Source organism: Agelaius phoeniceus, chromosome 8, assembly GCF_051311805.1.
Source record: "Agelaius phoeniceus isolate bAgePho1 chromosome 8, bAgePho1.hap1, whole genome shotgun sequence".
NCBI lineage: Eukaryota > Metazoa > Chordata > Aves > Passeriformes > Icteridae > Agelaius > Agelaius phoeniceus.
This window is the reverse complement of record NC_135272.1, coordinates 2520011-2542080: the sequence shown is the minus strand read 5'-3', so window position 1 is coordinate 2542080 and position 22070 is coordinate 2520011.

Genomic DNA, 22070 nt, shown 5'->3' with positions numbered 1-22070 from the left:
TATTATGAGGTTCAGCAGTGGTAGAGTGCGTTTTAGTATCTATTATAAATTTAAAAGAAAGGCCCTGTGTATCTTTCGACCAGAGACAGACTACCTCTGCAGTGTGAGTTAATGTGAAGTTTTGCCAGCAGTCTCGTGTTATTGGGTATGCACAATCTGCTATTTGTTTATCCTCCTGACCCATGGAAACACTGATTGCAATCGCGTTAGTATAGTCAGACCCATTAACCATTCGACATCCAATATTAATTTGTTCTCCCACTACTCCTTGAAGCTGCCAGGTTTTCTGCTTCTTCCATTCGTGTCTAGCGTACGGCAGACTGTCATGCAGTACTAATGTTAGTAAACTTAAACCTGTGGTATTCCCCATAGATCCGGTAGATTGCAAAAAGGCCTGAGACCAGTCAGGGGTCAGGGTCCCTTTATTTAGGGGGATCATGTTCTCTTTGTAAAGCTGATGAGGGTTTCCCCAGGCAGCCGGGAGGCTCAGGGTTATAATAATTAAGGTAGCTCGCCAAGCAGGGCAGGGTCCTAGCAACAAATTTCTTTCTCCTTTTGTACTCATATCTCTTTTACCTGGGGCTTTCCTGTGCTCCGTTCCTGTTCCTGTGCTCCGTTGCTCTCCCCCACTACTCCTTACCTCTCTGCTTCGCCTGCCAGCCCGGGTACGTCACTCTGCAGGGATCATTATCTTCTCGGCAGCAGGGGTAGTCTTCAGGGGTGCATTATTTGGGCTATCTCCTTAACTCCTGCCCCACTCCTAAGGGCAGGCTGTCAGGCCTCCAGGCAAAGGGTCTCCTGTAAAGGATTTCTTTGATTTTATGACAGACTCTCTGCCGTCCCTAGCGAGCTTTACAGGGCCTGAGTCCCACACCTACTTAGGGTCCACCCTCTGCCTTTTTATTCCCTTTCTCCTGTCTTCCTAGAGTTACGTCGTTCTTCCCTACGTTCTCTACGTTTTTGTTGTTTAGAGACTCGGGAATAGCGGCGAATCGTGCTATTCCACTCGTCAGGCCTCACTTGCCGCCCCAGAGGAATGTGGATTCCCTTCTTACACAAGGTAGTTAATATGACTGTCTGGTTTTGGCGTGTGATCCTATGCAATTGGTGTTGGAATTCCCATGCCAGGGTCCAATCTCTTCTCTGTTCTAGATTTTCAACTAGTGACACTGCTTCTCTGTCAGGGATCACCCGCTCTCCAGGGATCCTTATAAATTCTCTTAAGGCCCTTAATGGATTTGCTCTTCTCCAATCCCAATCACAAGTAAGACACCATGTGCTCCCCACCAAATGTGACTGGAGAATCCACCATTTGTCTTTACAGCCCCCACAAAAGATTTTTACCCATGCCTGACAAGAAGATTCCTGACATTTAAGACACTCGATGTAATTTAATAATTCTCGCCTCACTTCAGCCACTACTGAAAGAGCAAGCGTCAGTTCATTCCAGGTTTTCCACGGCAGAGGGCACTTGAACTCCTGTTCCAGTTCCTGTAGGGGTTTTCTTACCAAGAGTCTCAATTGGTACAGTTCTCTGTCCCCTAATTCAGTCATTCACGTTTCCAGCTGGCGCAGGTTCCTGTGCCTTCCGAAGGGTTTGCCGTAGATCTCCAGGGCGACTGGTCAGCTCCCAAGGGGTGTCTGCAGGGATGGGTCCTTTCACTCGACTGGCATGTGTCCAGCCTTTTTCAGCAGTTGGGATGGCTGTTTCTGTGGTAAACAGGACAACATAGGGACCTTCCCATTGGGGTGTTAGGGATGTCTCTTTCCAAGTCTTAATTACGAGCCTATCTCTGGGTTAAAGCTTATGCATTATTATATCCAAAGGGGGTCTTTGTACCAATAGCCCTTTTCATCTTAATTCCTCCCTCCGTTTCATTAACTGTTGTATGTAATCCTGAATTTGACTATCCTGGATGCAAGGATGGTTCCCCGGAAGTTCTAAGTCGTAAGGCATTCCATAAAGCATTTCAAAAGAAGAGATTCCCACATCCGTCCTAGGTTGGGTTCTAATGTTTAGCAATGCCATGGGTAAACATCTGACCCAAGACATTTTCGTTTCTACCATGAGCTTGGTGAGTTGCTTCTTGATTTCTCCATTTGCCCTTTCCACCCTCCCTGAGCTTTAAGGGGGGCCAAGGGGTGTGATATTGCCATTTAGTGCCTAAGGCCCTGGTTACCTCTCTCAGTACTTTGTTTGCAAAATGGGGACCTCTGTCAGAGTCTAATATTTCTACTAGTCCATACCTAGGGATTATTTCTTCCAGCAGGGTTTTAATCACCACATTTGCAGTAGCCCGCGATGTAGGATATGCTTCTACAAAGTGGGTTAGATGATCTACCAGTACCAATAAATACTTGTATCTCCCTACCTTCGGTAGCTCGGTGAAATCTATTTGTACATGTGAAAAAGGTCGGTGTGCTAACTCCCTTCCTCCTGGAATCCTTTCTCGAGCCTGATGTCTGTTAACTCTTTGGCTTGTTATACATCCCCTAACTACTTGTTTTGCTATATCATAAATTCCTATACACATGTACTTAATAGTAAACTGATCTACTAAGGCTTGGGTTCCCCAATGAGTCTGGTCATGCAGCTGCTGCACTATTCTTCGGGCCATAGATTTTGGCAGTACCTCCCTATCGTCTGGCAATTTTCGAATACCCCCATTCTCTTTTATTCCCATTTTGTCTAATTTCTCCTTTTCCTGGGCTGTAAAGCTCAGGACTCGAACTTTCTCATCATCTCGCATTCTCCTTATCCCCTGATCCTGGAATTTTCTGAGAGCAGCTTCCTTTGCCTCTCTGTCTGCTGTGTTGTTTCCTCTGATCAAATGGGAGAGACCCTTTTGATGTCCTTTAACATGTACTATTGCTATTTTCTTTGGGCCTCTTAAAGCTTGTAGTACCTGAGTAATTAGTTCCTGATGTATTAATTCTCTTCCTCGGGAGTTTATTAACCCTCTTTCTTCCCAAATCTTCCCAAAGGTATGTACCACTCCAAAGGCGTATTTTGAGTCTGTGTAGATGGTCCCAACCTTAGCTTCCAAGAATTTTAGAGCCTGCAATACTGCATACAGCTCACAGGCCTGGGCTGACCAACTAGGACTCAAAGGTCCGGATTCCATTATTTCCAAATTTTTACCTCCTACAATCGCATATCCAGAGATCTGCTTTCCCTCAACAACTGTAGAAGACCCATCCACAAATAACTTTTCTCCCTCTTCCAGTTCTTCCTCTTCGAGGTCCGGCCTAATTTTTGTTTGTTTTTCTATGCTATGTAGGCAGTCATGAGTTAAATCCTCCTGTGGATCTCCAAACAAGAATTCAGCGGGGTTTTGCAGAGAGGTGGTTTCAAGTATCAGCTGAGGGGATGACAGTAAAATGCCCTCGTATTTCAAAAGTCTTGAGTCTGTTATCCATTTTTCTGCCTTTTGTTGCAATACTGCCCATATGTAATGGGGGGTAAAGACTTTCAGTTCTCCTCCATAGGTAATTTTGAGAGCTTCTTCACTAAGAGGGCTGTTGCCACTATAATCTGCAAACATGTTGGCCATCCTCTACTTACGGGGTCTAGTATTTTAGAAATAAATGCTACTGGTTTTCAACTGCCGGCCCAGTCCTGAGCCAGTACCCCAAATGCTACTCCTGCCTCAGTGTTAACAAACAAATAAAAGGTCTCCTAACATCTGGGAGGCTTAGCACCGGGGCATTAGCCAATTCCTCTTTTAATTGTTTTAATGAGTCATCATCCTTCTCAGTCCATTTCATCAAACCTTCAGCAGTTAGTTTTTCATACAAAAATTTTACTTTACCACTAAAGTTTTCAATCCATTGTCTGCAGTATCCTACAAGACCCAATAGCTGCCTGATTTGTCTCATATTTCTTGGGGGAGGAAGGGAGAGGATTCCCTTAACCCTCCCTGGGTCTAGTGTTTTAGTTCCTTTACTAAGTCGGTGTCCTAGGTACTTCACTACTTCTTCTACGAATTGCAATTTACTTTTGGACACCTTCAGCCCCTGGATGCTTAAAAAGTTCAGAAGCTTAATGCTTTCTTCTCTAACTGATTCCTCACTTTTTCCAGCAATTAAAAGGTTATCTACATATTGAACAATGGTTATTCCTTGGTTTGGGGTATAGGATTTCATTATTTGCTCTAGTGCCTGCCCAAACAAATTCGGGGATTCTGTGAATCCCTGTGGGAGCACTGTCCACCTTAGTTGTTGCTTTTGGTGGGTATCGGGATCTTCCCATTCAAATGCAAAATAATCTCTACATTCTTCTTTCAAGGGGCATGCCCAAAAGGCGTCTTTCAAATCTATAACACTATACCAGTGATCATCTGGTTTCAATTGACTGAGCAATGTGTGGGGGTTTGCTACTACAGGGAACCAGGCAATGCTTCTCTTATTTATTTCCCTTAGATCATGTACTAATCGGTATTTTCCGTCTGGTTTCTTTACAGGTAAGATGGGGCTGTTGAAGGGAGACATGCAAGGTTCCAATTGCCCTTGTTGTATTAACCGTTCTACCTCTGGTTTTAGTCCCCTTCGCCCCTCATCTGACATGGGATATTGTTTTATCCTTACTGGGATTTCTGGGCTTTGAATGTTGACTGTGAAGGGCTCTATATTCAATCTTCCTGCTGTATCAGGGGTATACCAGACTACTGGGTTGATTTTCTCTTCGTCAGTGACCTGTAAGGGGCACAACCTGACTTTCAGCTGTTTTTCTTCAATAGTTATGTTTATCCCTAATTCCACCATTAAATCTCTTCCTAATAAATTGTAATCAGCTTCAGGGACCAGTAGCAGTGATCCTACCCCTATTTTCTTCTCTGATTCTATTAAGACATCTTTAATTACAGGAACCTTGAAGGGTTCTCCTTTTGCCCCAATAACCTGTAGTGTGGAAGGTGAAATCTTACATCCCGGGGGCAAAGATTGAACTGTTGATCTCTCAGCCCCTGTATCTACAAGGAAGGTTATGGGGGTTTGCTGGGGACCCACCTTAAGTTTTACCAAGGGCTCCGATGACATTTGCGTCCCCAATAGATAGAGCCCTTGACCCCCCTAATCCTCTTTGAACGTTTATCTCATCCCTAAGCCTCTTTCAGCATTCACTCTTCATGTGTCCTTTTCCACCACAATAGTAGCACAGTGTTCCTTCTCTCCCTCCAGTTGGGGGTCCTCCTAAATCCCAAGGACCTCTCCTCATGCCACTTCTTTCTCGTGCTGGAAGGTTGTTTCACTGTCCCTCCCTGACTGCCACCACCATCATCCGAACTTGTCTTTTGTGTGCCTCATCCTCCCGTCTAACATATACCTTCTGAGCCTCCCTGAGCAATTCATCAAATCCTCTGTCCTGCCAATCCTTTAACTTTTCTAATTTCTTTCGAACATCCTCCCATGATTTGACTACAAACTGTGTTTTAAGGAGTGCTTGCCCCATTGGTGTCTCTGGGTCCACCCCTGAGTAGAACTTAAAACTCTTCCTTAATCTTTCCAACCATTCAGTGGGGGTCTCATCTTTTCCTTGGCACTCTTTGAATGCCTTGCTTCTATTTTGTCCCCGGGGCACAGCCTCTCGTATGCCCTGGATTATGATGGTTCTTAAATCCTGCATATGACCACGATGGTTGGGGTCCTGATTGTTCCAGTTGGGATTTTGCAAGGGCCATTTCACATCAGCCGCGGGACCTTGAACATGTTGGGTGTCCCAAATCCTCATTCCTGCCCTTCTAATCATCCCTCTCTCCTCTGTTGTAAATAGGATGCCTAGAATGGATTGCATCTCCACCCAAGTATATATGTTTGGCCCTAGGAACTGATCCACTCTTTCTGCTACTCCTATAGGGTCTTCTAATAATTTTCCCATCTCTTTCTTAAACTCACGGACATCTCCTGAGTTCAAGGGGACAGTGACAAACCCCATCCCAGCTTGAGGTCCTCCTAATGCTATTTCTCTGAGAGGGAACAACTCACTGCTCTCTCCTTCCTCAATTATTGTTCTCATCTGACTCTGAGTATGCCTTCTGCAATCCGGGGAGTCCGTGACCTGCTGTCTATTAGGGGCCGATGCTGGGAATGCATTTAGGGGGGGTTCAGGGGGAGCTGGTGGTATATACGGGGGAGGATAAATAGGAACATATTCCTCCGGTTGAGACTTTTTCTTTTTTTCCTCCTCCCCTTGACTTCCCTTAAGGGGGAACAGCCTAGCTGTTTGCTCATTCCTTTCTACCAACCATAATTTAGCATATGCACTCTCCTCCGAGTTCACTGGCTCTTTAGAATTCACATAAATGTTCAGGGCTCGACAGACCCAATCCTCGAAGGATCCGAAAACGGGCCAGTATATACTTCCTGAATCCAGATTCTTGCCTCCCCACACTACCATACAATAATTTATCATTTTTGCCTTATCTTTCCCCTTTCTGGAAGGAAAGTCATCCCAATACTTAATCATTAATCCTAACGACTTTCCTTAGGTATTGGGGGTAACTGGGGACCCTCCCCCATGGGATCAGAAGGCTTGCTTTTCTTCTGCCCCATCTTCCAAGGCACCTCCACACACACACACACACACAAAACCCCTCGGTCGTGGCTCGCTCCCTCGCGGGCTACGAGAACCGCACTACTAGAGGGTCCCTCTCTCGTCGTCCGCAGTTGGACGTCTCATTCACCGTGCCCTGGGATCCCAACCCCAACCGAGCGGTTCACCTCGTATACTCACGTGTCCTGCGTCATCGCTCGGATCTTCATGCACAAAGTTTACAGGGTTACCGGTGTTTTCCTTGCTTATTCTCGAATTTAGGTTCGTCAGTCCAGATGAGGGGTCGGGTGAGAAGGCCAGGGCCACCAGGTGGTGGGGCGCCCCCCCAGGATTCTCAAACCAACCCCGTTTTCTGGATCTGAGTCACGGCACCAAATTGTGATAAATGAGTCCACTGGATTTAAGGATCATATAATTATTATTATTATTATGCAAGCGAGAATAAGCAAAGTTCAGCGCTGGGCGGCCGGGAGTCTCTGCTCCTCTAGGCTTGCACCGTTCCTTATCCCCAAGGTTCGCCTTTTATTGCCTTCTTCTCCTGGGTTCAGGGATGACATGGTCTGTCTTTTGCGCTTGCTCATTCAGTTGCTAGGGGGTCTTTTTCTGCCTTCTGGTGGTCGTGGGATGAAGGCTCCGAGTCTTCCTCTTTAACCGCTGAGTGAACTTTCCCTTATAAGGCATACCTATACAGTGGAATTTTCAGAACACTATACGATTGCTGCAAGCCTAAGCAATTCTTGCGATTTTAAGGATTATTGTTACAGCCTTCCTCTGTGACCACTGGGTGAACTTTCCCTTATAAGGTATATCTTTACCATGGAATTCCCAAAGCACTATACGATTCCTGCAAGCCAAGCAAACATGTGTGCCTGCACATTTAAGAATCAAGCGGTATTAGCTATTTAGTTATTGCTTTTATATTGTATAATTATTTAGCTATTGATTTAATTAATGAACAAACGTATTGCTACCTATTACATCCAATTTGTGTTGAATTTGGGCTGGGTTGGGACTTGTTGTTTTGGGGTGAGTTGATGGGTGTTTGTTGTGGGTCCTGGGGAGGGGAGGTCCAGGGTTTGGTGGGGGTGATAGTCAAAGGGGGGCGGGAGGTGATTGGACAGGGGACTTTACCAATCATTCGATGCCCTGAGAAAATGATTGGTCCAGAATGAATATTGATAAGGACCAATGAGAACACCGGAAAACGACCAATCAACGTGCGGATCCAAACCCCACCAATCCTGGACCTGAGAGGGGTTATAAAATGAGGGTTTCGATTGGGTTGGAGTTCTTCTCCTTCTGGGGGATGTACTATATGGGGGAGAACCCAGCGTGTTTGGGACACATCATTATCTTTGGGTTGTTGCATGGGAGTTTGGGCTTATCTCAAACTCCCTGTCCTCTGTAGTTTGTTTTGAGAAACGAGAGCCTGTTTCCTTCTCAAAATCTGGCCTCGTTCCAATTCATAACAGCATGGTTTTTCACCAGCAGTGAGTGGGTTCTTCTTTGGAGGCCCTGGGACACACTGAGGGATGCCTAAGGACACACTGAGGGACGGCCAAGCAGACTGGAAAAGGTTTGGAGGGGAGAGAGCGCAGCACGAGACACCTCCTTAAGGGCCCAGGGCCCCTTGCAGGACGGTGGTGAAAGACCACCAGGCTCTGTGAGCCTGTCTTTGGAGACATTTACTCAGGTTCCTGGTCCCTTTTTCACCCTCCTAGGGAGATGCGCCATGCTTGTCTTCGGTTGTGTTCCAGTATTGCACTCCACCTCCTCTGGCTGCTCAGCACACAGGAGCCACACTGGGATCTGCCCGCCCTGGCATTCCTTGTGGAGGTGAGCCGGGTGTCCAGCGCTACCTGGCTGAGCTGCCTCCCAGCTCTCTGCCCTCTCGTCGCCGCAGCCACCTGGGACGGTGCTGCTGCTGCTGCTGCTGCTGCTGCTGCTGCTGCTGCTGCTGCTGCTGCTGCTGCCTGGGCCCAGCCCTGTGCAGCTCTGGGCTCCTGCCGGCCGGCTCCCTGTCACTGCCCTGTGCCTTTCAGGTCCTTGAGTGCCTGGACCCCGGTGAATGTGGGGACAGTGTTGTGAAGGTCTCTTCACGGTACCTGCAGAGCGAGTGCAGGGAGAGGCGTCGCCTGGCGCTCAGGGCCCTTCTCGAGCTCATTGATGATCCCTCAATGGTGAGAAGGGGGCGGTGGCTGAAGCTGTGCTGAGAACGCAGTGGCTTGGCCTTGCCTGGGCTTGGGGTGCTGGGGCAGCTGCTCCCAGCTCTCCTGCCTCCCACTTCAGCTGCCCCAGTGCTTCGGGACAGGCCTTTGGCCTCTGGGCCCTGCAGCAGCAGGCTGGCCTTTCACGGACTTGTGTTCCGCACAGGCCGAAAGAATGTGGAGCTTGACCGAAAGCCTCATGGACCTACTGGGGGACAATGATGCAGAGATAGCTGGGATGACACTCATCACACTCAGCTTTATACTCCTGCACAAACACATTCTGATGGCACCCCCCATTGCCCTGCAGCTGGCTGAGGTGCTCCTGCCACTCTTTGACCACGTAAGGCTCTGTGCCCCCAGCTACAGCCACTGGCTGCTGCCTGGAAACTGTGTGCCCTGTGCATTTCCAGCCCTGTGCCCAGGGGGCCCTGGAGGAGCCAATGCTGAGGTAGTTTTTCCTTTTTTTTCATACAGGATAATAGCCAGGTACAGCTGCTCTCCATCAAACTCTTCCGAGACATGATGGAGTATTTGGAAGAGAGAGAAAAACCTTTGGAAAGCCCTGTGCAACAGAGCCTGCTTCCACTCTTCTTCCACTGCAATGATGAGAATCAGCGTGTGGCAGAGGTGAGGACTGGTGGGCTGCTGCTGTCCCCCTGGCAGGGGGCTGGGCTGCCTCCTGCCCTGCGCCTGCTGGACCGCAGCCTCCTCCAGGCCATGGCACGGGGAGGTGGGTCCCGTGCCCTGGGCTGTGGGGCCATCTCCACGTCTCTGCTGCTCTCCAGGCTTCTCGGGAAACACTGCTTTATGCGGTCAAGTTCATGAAGAGGAGGGATCTCAAAAAGCTGCTGAAGGAGCAGAAACTGTGGAAGTTCAGCAAGTGCCTGGTAAGGACGGCCTGGAAGCCACAGGCTCAGCCTGGAGAAGGCCCCTGAGGGCGGTGCTCAGTGTGCGGGGCCGAGCAGCTGTGCCCCTGCCCGCTGCTGCAGCCAGAGGCCGCGGGGGCTCTTCTCCAGGCTCCCGTGGGCCCCAGCCGGGTGTCCACGGAGCCCCGGCCCGGCGGGGCTGCGGGCCGGCACCGCGGCTCCCCGGGCAGCAGCCGGCCCTCTGCCCCCTGCCCTCGGGAGCCCTTGGCCAGCGGCTGCTGGCCGCGCCTCAGGCCTGCGCGGCCAGGGGAGGCCGGGGCTGGGCGCAGGCAGCGCCCGGCCCAGGGGCGGAGCCCGCGCCAACCCTTCCCTCCTGCCACTCTTTGCAGCTGGCAGAGGACAGGAGCAGAGCGGCCGAGCACCTGCGCTGGGCCCTGCGCTACCTGCGGAGCCCACAGGAGCCCCTGCGAGAGGCGGCCATCAGGTTCATGGGTGAGCCACGAGCCCGGGCTCCCTCCTTGGCCCGGCCCGCCACAGCTCGGCCCCAGCCCCGCCTGCTGCCCCGGCAGCACCAGCCAGGCCCGGCGCCGTGGAGCCCCGCCCGGCCTGGGCATTGCTGCTGCCGCCCTCTGGCAGCCGTGCCCTGGGGCGGCAGCGTGCGGCAAGGGCCCGGGCTGAGCCCTGCCGGGCCAGCAGCCCGTGTGGCCGCAGCGCCGGCAGCGCCGCTGGCAGGGAGCTGTGCCGCTGGCGCCCTGACAGGCTCTGTGTTCACAGGCATGGCCGGGCGGCACCTGAGGGGGCAGCAGCAAGAGCTGCAGCTGATCTGCACTGGTGAGTGAGGCCAGCGGGCTGACAGCGGGGGCTGCTGGGGACAGCTGCAAGCCCTGCCCCGGCTGCAGAGGGCTCTGCTCCCGGGGGCAGAGCACCCTGAGATTTCAGGGCCTCGTGGCCCATTCTTGGCCAGCAGCTTCGGGCTGATCCCCTTGCTCCCTGCTCCCTCCTGGCCATGGCAAAACCCAGCTGCGATGGCCCTGGCAGGCAGCTCTCCTCGGCTCCCCGCAGCTCCAGCTTCTGACCGTGGCTCTGTTCCTCTCTCTTGCAGCCCTTGAAGACAAAACAAATGACATCAGCCTCGCCGTCGGAAGCCTGGCAATTCAAACTCTGTGCATCCTCAAGGCAGGAGAGCGGGCTCCCATCTCCAGCTTCCAGTGGCTCCGAAATCACCTGCGCAGGGCGTGGAAGACACGGCCTCGTCTCTCACAGCTCGGCTGCCTGCCCTGCTGGAGCTCTGAGGAGAGCTGATCCCAGAAGCTCTTTTTGCTGGGGCCACCTGAGTCAGGATGAATTTTCTTTTTCTTCAAGAATGTTCTTTTCCTTTTATCCTTTTCCTTTCCAATGTAAATATAGACTATGTTATAATAGACAGACTCCCAAGATCTTTCTTTTGCTGCCCAGGGTCCACAGGGCATAGGGGAGGAGAGGGAAAAGGGTGCTTGTGCTCAGCCAGCTGCCCAGGCATGCAGTGCTGCAGGGAAAATGGCCAGAAGCCCCTTGGCCTTTGGTGGTTCTGCTGAAGCCTTTGTGCTGCCCACAGAGCGGCTGGGCAGGGGCCGGAGCTGCGGGGATCCCTGCCAGAGCGGTGCCTGGAGATGGCCACAAGCCCTATGCCAGGCAGGAAGCGCCATCCGTGTCCTCCCGCCCGTGTGCTGCTGCCTGCCTTGCCGAGGGCTCCCAGGTGCCTCTGGATGGGGCTGCTCTGGAGCTGCTGTGGGGCTGCGGCGCTGCTGCCGGGCAGCTTGGCCAGGCTGGGGCAGGGCCTGAGGGGCTGGGGCGCTGGCAAGCCCTGAGCAATGGGCTGTCAGAGGCCACAAGCAGCCCCCTGGCAGCTGCCTCCCTCCTGCCAGAGCTGACTGGCAAGATGGATTCCGGGCACTCTGCAACTAACAGCATCAGTGTTGTTGGAAACCCAAATGCAGGGAAATGTCGGACCTTTGGTCTTGTCAGCAAAGCTTAGAATTAAACACAGCATTTGAGCTGAGACCTTGGTGTAATAAGTAGCAATATATTTGTTCATTAATTTAATCAATAGCTAAATAGTTATACAATATCAAAGCCATAACTAAATAGCTAAAACCGCTTTATTTTAAATGTATAGCCACATATGGTTCACATATGGTTGCTTGGCTTGCAGGAATCGTATAGTGCTTTGGGAATTCCATGGTAAAGGAAAGTTCACCTAAGAGGTCACAGAGGAGAGCTGTAATAACAATCCCTAAAGTCGCAAGAATTGCTTAGGCTTGCAGGAATCGTATAGTGTTCTGAAAATTCCACTGTATAGGTATGCCTTATAAGGAAAAGTTCACTCAGCGGTTCAAAGAGGAAGACCTGGAGCCTTCATCCCACGACCACCAGAAGGCAGAAAAAGACCCCCTAGCAACTGAACGAGCAAGCGCAAAAGACAGACCACGTCATCCCTGGACCCGGGAGAAAAAGGCAATAAAAGGTGGACTTTGGGGATAGGAACGGTGCGAGCCTAGAGGAGCGGAGACTCCCGGCCGCCCAGCGCTGAACTTTGCTTATTCTTGCTTGCATAATAATAATAATAATAAATTTATAATTGTATGATCCTTGAATCCAGTGAATTCATTTATCACACTTCCTTCCTTCCTTCCTTTCCTTCTTCCTCCATCTTTTAAGTGATGTTGGCATTTTTAGATTAGTTTAGAGTAAAAACTCACTGTCTAACATAGGTGATAAGTATTGAGAAGTTATTGTAAATAGTGTACACGTAGTTTTTAGTATAAAAAGATAACACCACACAGTTCCCCATGGTCCCTCACAGGCCCCTCATGGCTCCCTCACAGTTGCCCAAGACCCCTCACAGCCCCTCACTGTGGATGCCATGGCACAGAGAGAGAGAAACAGCAAGTGTTTCTCACAGCAGCTTGTGAGAATTATTAGCAAGTTGGAAGAATGTGAGAACTTCAGTATAAACAATCCGCAGGTGGTGTTCTTCTACTTCATCTTTCTCTTCTTCTCAAGGACGGTGTATAAAGAATGTGTTTTTGTTAAAGAGCCAATAAAACATATCGTATCACTCTATAAAAACCGCACGGTTCTCTTGAATTAAACCTTCTTTTAGTCTTTCTGCAATACTGCCTCCTGCCTGTTCCTGTGTCATTCTCAGCGCAAGAGTGACACCTCACGGCCCTTCATGGCCCCTCAGGGCCCCTCACAGCTCAAGGCTCTTCACGGCCCCTGAGCCGCCTCCGGCCCCGCCATTGGCGCCGCTCTTTGCTGCTGGCCAATGGTGGCCCGAGTCTGCAGTGACGTCACCGCTCGCCGGGCAAAGGAAGGCCTGGGGCTGAGGTGCCCCGGGCTGGCCGGGAATGGGGTCCGGGGGTCCCCGGGCTCATGGAAACGGGGGATCCAGGGGCTGGGAGAGGAGGATACCCGGGAAAGGGGGTGCAGGGGGTGTCGGGGCAGGATAAGGGGGTGCAGGGGGTCCTGCAGCTGGGGAAGGAGATGCGAAGGGTCCCAGTGGCCAGGAATGGGCATTCAAGGGGGTCCCCGGGGGGCTCCCCAAAGCCCCTCCCAGGGGGCAGCAGGAGCTGGCTCAGGAGCTCTGGGCAGAGAAAAGGGGGTGACCCCGGCTTGGGGGGGACATGGGGGACTCACCCACGCTCCCGGGGGGACACGACCCCCGGGGACCCCCCCTCACCTTGTCCCGCAGGGGAGGCCGAGCCCCAGCCCAGGCAGACGAAGCCCCCGAGCCGCGGCAGCATCTTGGGGGGCGTGCGGGGCCGGGAGGGGCAGGATCCGGGAAAGGGCGGCGGCTGCCGGGTTCCGCGGGTGCCTGGAAACCACGAAGGCGGCGGCAGCGTCTGTGACAGCGGCGCGGCCTCAGTTGCCTGAGAACGCGGCCCTGGCTGCTTGTGCGCAGCCTGGGCTCCTGCAGGCGGCTTCACTGGGCCATTCGCCAGGGGAATTGTTCGCAGAGCATTGGCCTCTGCAAAGTTCCTGAGCGTGCAGAGCATTGGCCTCTGCAAGGAGTTCATCAGCGTGCAGAGCATTGGCCTCTGCAGAAAGTTGCTGAATTTCCTTTGAAGGTAAAGATTGACTCAAGATGAACTTTTTGGTTTTGTCTCATCTGCACTCTGAGAGAGAATGCCAAAGGGAAATACAGGATGGGATAATGCCCGTCTGCTGGTGCAGCAGTTCAGTGGTCTGCACTGCCACAGACATGTTTTATGAAAAATCCTTTGGGTTTTTTCTCCTGAGAAGCTGAGAGACCTCAGGAACAAAATGTAAACAATGGTTATCTGCTGCTCTGGAATGCAACAGGTGCATCTGTGATTGGTCTCCTAGAGTTGTTTCTAATTAATGGCCACTCACAGTCAGCTGGCTTGGACTCTCTGTCTGAGACACCAGCTTTTGTTATTCATTCTTTCTTTTTCTATTCTTAGCTAGCCTTCTGATGAAATCCTTTCTTCTATTCTTTTAGTATAATTTTAATAGAATATATATCATCAAATAATAAATCAAGAGTCAGATCCTCATCTCTTCCCTCATCCTAAGACCCCTGTGAACACCACCACAATGCACAGCTGAGTGGATGAACAATATATGCTCTACTGATTGTGCTTTTTTTTTTCACTGAAGGAATGCAACATTTTCTAAATGTACTGCTCTATACTTTTTTTTCCCGTCTAGTGGTTGCTTAAAGTGCTTAAAGGTGAATGAGGTCTGTTCAAGTTTCATCAAGTTTCAGTGGGTTGTTATCATCTGGCTATTAAAATTATTAGGGAGAGGCCTGTGAATTGAGGTGCAAATGAGACCATATGCCAAAATCAATAGTCTGGATTTTATGTAACAGTAAATAGGAGGAAGAGAGAGAGAAAGGAAAAGAAAAAGAAGCGGGGGGGTGGCAGGGAGGGGCATGGGGGGTTGGGAAGAAGGGGAAGAAGGAGAGTGACAGAGACAGATGAAGTGAAAAACATCACCATTCCATGGATCCCATTGGCATACCATCAAATCCTCTTCTGGTCTTCTCTGTGGTGAGGTCTCGCAAAACGAAAGACTCCAATGGATTCCTGCAGATTTGGGCAAGGTGGGACCTCCCAGGTGCCTCCCTGGGGTGGGGCAAGTTGGACTCTGTCTATTGCTACTTTCAAATAATATAAAATCTTTAGCATCTGTCTGTCCTTTGAGTCTGCCATCAATTGGCTTCTGGATTTTCAGATCTGTTGTGTTACTTTGCGTGCCCTGCAGTCGTCTGGTGCAAGGCCTCAGGAATGGGTCTGGGGGCACTGTGGAGGTCTTTGATGGGAGGTTTGTGTGCAAACCTGGCCTCAGCAGACGAGTCTGTGGCTGTGACTTGCCCACCTTGAAGGCAGACAGAGCTGATTTTCAGGACAGCTGCTGGGTTTGGCTTTGTTGTGGATAGGTTTTTCTCTGCAGCCTTGTTCACTTCTCCCCAGCCCTGAGCTAATGGGACAATAGTGTCACCTTTGTCTTGTCTCAAGTTCCCTTCAGCAGCTTAACTCCCAGTGCCAAGTTCCAGTCCAGAGGCATTTTCAGGGAAGGGTGGGCTTGGGTGGTCACAGCTTCTTTATACAGTTTTGTCCCAATGGGCAGAAAGTCCTTTATAACAACTTTTAAGCCATTAGCCATAACATTCCAGTCTCTCCCAAGTCCTGTGAGGAGCAGCTGAGAGAGCAGGGGTGCTTTAGCCAAAAGAAGAGGATATCCACTCTAGCTATTTTAAAGTAATATTTAGGCTGCAGCTTTGTCTGTTCTAACTATTCTTAATGTTCAGATTTTTAGCTCCAGGTTTCAGTATGATCCATCTTTGAATTGCACAAGGCAGCCCTATAGTTCAAATAAAGTCCAACTAGAGGCCTAACATACTAGCTACTTACACCAAACAAGCACTTAGCTGCTTTCAAATCATAGAAAATGTTTAGCACCCGTATATGCCTTGAATCTGCCATGAATTGGGTTCTGGATTTTCAGAGTTCCATTGTTGCTTCTTCCAGTTTTGTTGAGGCATTGTCACTCATCTGGGGATCCTGCCATCAAAATGGCTTCTGGATTCCCAAAGAAGACCTCGACACCTCGTCTTTTGTCCAGAGAAAGACTGACATCTTTCACTGTAAGTACCCAGTGGGCTGTGTTAAGGCTGCAAACTGCCCTGGTGTCCCTGCTCTCCCTGCCCCTGCTTTAGTGCAAGCAAGAAAATGCTTTAAGTAGGTAATAAGCAGAAATATTTTAGTAAGGCTACAAAACGCAAGTAATAAACGACACAATTATGAAGGTTTCTTTTGAGATGAACAGAGAGGGGGAATTGTGGAAATCTACAAAATTAGAGGGTTTTGGGAAAGCTGCAAAAGGCAGGCCTCAGATACAGTAGAACTGTGATTAGAGCTAAGCAGCTGCCATGAGTTAGGTCAGCAGAAAAATTATTTTAAAAGTAGAAAAGCAAGGACAAATAGAACAATGGTCTGTGTATTAACGCTTCTCTAGAATAACTCTCTAAGCTACAGAAAAGTTTATCTAGCAAGATATTAGGAGGGTTAAAGCTTAATAATGGAGCTCTGTGCATTGTGCTTTAAGGCTTACAAGCAGGTATTGTATTCAAAATAAGCAAGCATTGTTTTAACCATAGGTACGAGTGCTTATAATGGTTGGATGGAACTACTGTCAATGTGCTTTTGCTTTGTGTTATTGGTCAAGAAACTTATAAAGGAAGTTGTAACATCAAGTTCTTGGGCTGCCGCCTGGGATGTGAGCTGCTGGCATGTTCCCATTGTCATAACCATGTAATGAGAGTGATGCTGGAAAATAAAACAGCTCAAGGCAGTTCCACAGCAGCCCTGTCCCGTTTGTGATTTGTAAATAGCCCCCTGCTGGTGTCAAGACCAAGCTGCCCTTGGGCACCTGAGCATGTTGGGGGGAAGCTCAAACTCTGCCCAAAGCCCAGTGAGACAGGGCTGGTCCCAGCTGGAAGAGCTTCCAAAGCAGCTGTTCTCTCCCAGCTCCTGTGTGGGCACAGATCCAGCCCTGCAGACACAGTGTACAGCAAAGCAAGTTATCTGCTGCAGCATGCCCAGAAGAAAATGTCTCAGCACCTTTGTGTCCCAGATATCTTTTATGAAAAATCCTTTCCTTAGGATTTTTCCTCCTGAGAAGCTGAGAAGCCTCAGGAACAAAATGTAAACAATGATTATCTGCTGCTGTGGAATGCAACAGGTGGATCTTTGATTGGCCCATGTTGGATGTTTGTAATTAATGGCCAATCACCGCCCAGCTGGCTCAGACAGAGAGTCCAGGCCAGAAGCCTTTGTTATCATTCCTTCCTCTTCTATTCTTAGCTAGCCTTCTGATGAAATCCTTTCTTCTATCTTTTAGTGTAGTTTTAATAAATTATATATCACAAAATAATAAATCAAGCCTGCTGAACCATGGAGTGAGATCCTCGTCTCTTCCCTCATCGTAAGCCCCCTGTGAACACCATCACACCTTTGTTCTGCAGGATGGTGGAAATCTTCCTGTGCTGGGAATTGTCCCCTGATTTTGGTTTACCATGCGTTGATGGTATCTCTCCCAAAGGAGTTGGCTTCTCTTGAAAGCTCTGGATTGGTAGGAATCTTGAAGGCTGTACAGTTCTTTCCTGCTCCCTGGAGCCAGGGTCAAAAACCTCCCTTGGTGTCTGGAGCTCACTTGACTGAAGATGCCCCAGTGCTGAGGCTCTGTCCAGGAGATCCCTCTGTTTTCTTCTCTGCAGGGGTCTGTGAGCCCAGAGAGAGAAAACAAATGCTAATTAACAGAGAGAACTACAACTTGGACACATTCCTGTGCTCCTCACTCTTGGTACAACGTTCCTTTCTTGCCTCTCTTGGACTCAGCCAGCAGTGCTATCTCCTTGCTGTGAGTTCTCAGTGCTGTACAGGGATGGAGTCAGGGCAGTTCTGAGAGCTTGTCCCCATTCTTTGAAAAGGTCACTGCCTCAATCCAATGAACCTAAAGAGGAAAGAAATGCCCAAAGAGCAGCAATCCCCAACCATGTCACATGCAATCACGGAGAAGCTGATGGGACAGAGCCATGTGGTTGGAGTATGTGTATTGCACTCTGTATTGTTAATTTATTGGTGCTGAGTATTTCAGCAAGCAACTTCCAGGGCTTCCAGGACTGTCCTGGACAATGCGACCACAAATTGTTCACCAGTGCCACTTGTTCAAGAAAAGCCTTTCTGAACAAGCCCAACTCTGAGGCTCTAGCTGGTTTATTTTTGCCTTTCAGCTGCTTCCCTCTAAGTTCCTGTGGGAGAAGTTTCTCAACATGAAGAAGAAGGCCAGCACTGGCGGGAGTTTTCTACCCAGAATTGGCCCATGTGTAGAGCTGGGGAAGACTGGTCCAAAGGTAGCCTTTTCCTGCTCTTCTCCTTTCTGTTTGATGGGAAGTTTGAAGAGGGTGTGTGCTTGTGACAGGCTTGCCTCCAGCAAAAGACCTCAGTGTGCAGGTCCTGTTGTCATTGCAAGCTGCTGTTAGAGGTGGGCTGGGAGTCCTGATCTGCACTCAGCCAACACAAATAAGCTCTGCTGAAGCTGCCTAAGTGTAGCTGCCATTGCTGAAACAATGGGGGGAAGGCTGGGGACACAAAGGCACAGCATTGCCATGTGCCATTCTCCTGCTGAAGGAGCCACCTCTTGCTTTGGTGTGGTCACCATCAAATGCTTGGGGTCACAGGATTCCCTCTGGAGTGGCAGCGTTGGCCTTGGAAGGCCGAGGACCTGCAGGAATGACTTCAGCTTTAACAAAACAAATTTTATGCTTTGGGCTGGAACAATGTGTTGGACCCTGAGGGGGTGTTAGATTTTGCAGGCTGCCAGATGTACAGGGAACTGGCCCTGGGCAGAGGGGAATGGATGTGCTTTATCTGGATCAGTGCCTTCTTAGAGGTGTGTTTGAAGCTGCTTTTCTGGCAGGACTGGCTCAGTAGAAAGCACAGTCCCAACGGGGAGGTGACTGAGGTGGGCTGTTGTTATGAATGAGGTCCCTATGTGTCTAATTTAATAAACCAACATTAGAATTTAGCAGCAATTTTAATTGAGCAGCCATTTTATATGAAATAATGCAATCAAATATAATCAAGCAGATCCAAAATAATTTGGCAGTGGTTTGGATAAAGCATAAGAAAACCAGTCAGGATACACTGGGCTTTTCTCACCCTGCCTCCCATTCAAAAGATAAAGAATCCAAAGACAACTTCTAGACTGGATGCTAATACATATTCATCACTAATTTTCTGTCAATCTCCTCCTATTTTTGATTCTTAAAATCTATGTCCTTTGAACAACCCCACAAGCTGCACATGCACCCCAAGTCTTGTGTTATAGAAGCCAGCATTATATTCCAAAAAGAAGCCTTATGATTTCATAGATACCTGGAATCATCCCAATTTTGTCCATTTCAAGGCCGATTCTTTCATTATCCTGAGGCCTATTGCCTCTTGGGATGTTACTTATCTCAAACTACATCCTGCATCCTGTTTTCTCATGAACATCTGAAAACATCTGTTTTGTGACACTAATTCCATATCCTTTTCCTCTCTTACTTTTTAACAAATATTTTCTAAAATATTTAAAATATAGTTACAATTGTTAACACGAATGAGATTCATCTGTCACACTGTTGAGCAAGAAATTGGCAGCAAGAGCCATGTAACAGACTGGTTAAGGATTGCCCAGACAGAGCAGGGGGGAGTTTTCTCCAAGCAATGCCTCTGCTCCAGAATAATTTGCTGTTGTTTTGGGCCCATCGGTCTGCCTCGGCAGCGGTGGTCCCCGGCTTGCGTTGTTGAAGCCGTCCCCCTTCCTCGGCCTTAAGCCGGGGACCTGCGTTGTGGCGGGCAGATCTTTTTGGCCTAGTTTCTTTTCTTTTTTTACAGGCCCGGCACCCAACGGAGAGCCCCCCCGGACTGGTCTCCTGGGCGAGGCGGCGGCGCCTCGCCTACCTCAGTTGTGGCCAGATCGACTGAGCCGCTTATGCCGAGCGGGGCCGGGTTGGCCACGCTGGGTCCGTTGCTTTTTGTTGAGATGGGCAGAGTTGGGGGGGTGCCTGCCAGGCCTCTGCGGGCCTTTTTATTTTTCTCTCGCAGCCCTAAGCCGCGGCACCGAGAAGCGTTGCGACAAAGGCGCGAGCGGGATGCCAGTGGGTCCGTCGTGGGGAGGTAGTGAGGCGTGTACCTCGCCCCCCCCCCCCCCCCGGGCCCCTGGCCCCACGGCCCCCGTGGCTAGCACGGGTCGTTGCGAAGGCGCCTCCATGTGCCTTTTTTGTCGTGCCGTCTCCCAGCTTTTTTTTCTGGAAGGGAAAGCCGACCGCCGCGAGGCCGGGTGAAAGCCGGTGGCCCGTGGCGCCAGATTGGTGGCACTTTTTCTCACACACTCAGCCGGTTTCTCCGGGCCGGAAGGGTGGGGAGGGCCACCAAATCCCCTCCCGGCCCAGCGGGGGCCAGTCCAGTCCCGCTGTTGCCTAGCTGAAAGGGGAGCTGTTGTTGGCCGCGGCCGGGCGGCGGCAGCCCCCGTGCTCCTCTGCTGCCGCGAGCAATCCGATCCGCAGGTGGGCTGGGTGGCCATCGCCGTTGTCCCAGGACCTTGGCCATGGGGCCCTTGTCGCCATTCGCGCGGCTCCTTCCTGGAGTTGCGCCTGATCGATGTGGCTTTTCGGGTGGCATCGGAGAGGGCCCCTGGTGGGCCGGCTCTCCTTCCAAGGCTTCTCTTTCACGGGGAAGCCACAGCAGGGGGGGTCCGATTCTCGGGCAGGGCGATCTCCTTTCCAATTTGCTACCCATCGCAGGCGAGGTGTCGCCCCTCCCGCTGGCCTGGGGAAGGGCGTCTTTACCGTCCCGAGCTGTGTGACGGCCTCGTGGCCCTGTGAGCCTTCAGGTGTCCTTAAAAAACCACGTGAGATGCTGGTGCCAGCCCCGGTCCGGGTAGCGCCCGTGTGGGTCCCGGACACGAGCAGCACCGGGCGGCGGTGCGGCTGGAGCTAGAGCCGCGAGAAGGGAGAGAGGCAAGAGAGAAAAAGAGAGAGCGAAAGTGCCCGAACCCTATGGGTAGACGGGCACTTTCGCCCTCTCTCTTTTCGCCTGGGACGCGGGTGGAACAGACCCCGGTCCGCGCGCTCCTTTGCCATTCCGCTGCCTGCTGCAGAGCGAGCCGCCTCGGCTGAAAAGGGGCCTCGGTGTCCTGGCTGCGCCCGCCTCGTCGGGTCGCTGCCTACTCTAGCACGTCTGGTGCTTTCCGCGCGGCCCAGTAGGGGGACGCGCCGGGACGGGGTTTACTCCCTGTAAGCGAGGCCCCAATTGGCCCAACCTCGCCGGCAGCCCATCGCTCGCCCACCACCTTTCGGCGGGCGGGTTTTTCTCGGCTTTGGTGGGGGGGCGGGTCAGCCCCGGCCAAGCCCCATTCCGTGCGCTGCGTGCCTCATTTCGAGCACAAGGCCGAGTCTCGAACCGGGGTACGGGTCCCAGCAAAAAAATTGTGAGACAGAGAGGGAGAGAGATGAAGCCTCGCGCTCCATCCAAGTGGCGAAAAGCTGTGCAGTGGTCCCGGTTCCTTGCCCGCGGCGTCGCGGGAAGGGCCGGCTGCTGGGGTCGGCCGTTGCCAAGGGGCGTCTCTCGAACGTGGTGCTGTTCCCCATCCCCAGTGATGCCGGGCCGCGATGCGGCCGCCCGCTGCCCCTGCCGCCAGCGCCCGTCACAGCCACGCTGCCGCCCTCTGCCATGTCTTCGTCCGCGATGCTGCTCCCGCGGGTTGGAGCGGCAAAAGGAGCCTGGGGCAGTCGGGGTTTGGCGCGGGGCGAGTTCACTGGCAGGCCGGGCGCGTCCGGGCGCTCGTGTGACGCTTCGCAGCGCCGCCGTGGGCGGCAGCTACCTGGTTGATCCTGCCAGTAGCATATGCTTGTCTCAAAGCTTAAGCTGTGCATGTCTAAGTACACACGGGAGGTACAGTGAAACTGCGAATGGCTCATTAAATTAGTTATGGTTCCTTTAGTCGCTCCTCTCCCGCTCCTTGGATAACTGTGGTAATTCTAGAGCTAATACATGCCGACGAGCGCCGACCTCCGGGAACGCGTGCATTTATCAGACCAAAACCAAACTGGGCCTGCCCGGCAGCTGTGGTTACTATAGATAACCTTGAGCCGATCACACGCCCCCGCGGTGGCGACGACCCATTCAAATGTCTGCCCTATCAACTTTCGATGGTACTGTCTGTGCCTACCATGGTGACCACGGGTGACGGGCAATCAGGCTTCGATTCCAGAGAAGGGCCTGAGAAACGGCTACCACATCCAAGGAAGGCAGCAGGCGTGCAAATTACCCACTCCCAACCGGGGGAGGTAGTGACGAAAAATAACAATACAGGACTCTTTCGAGGCCC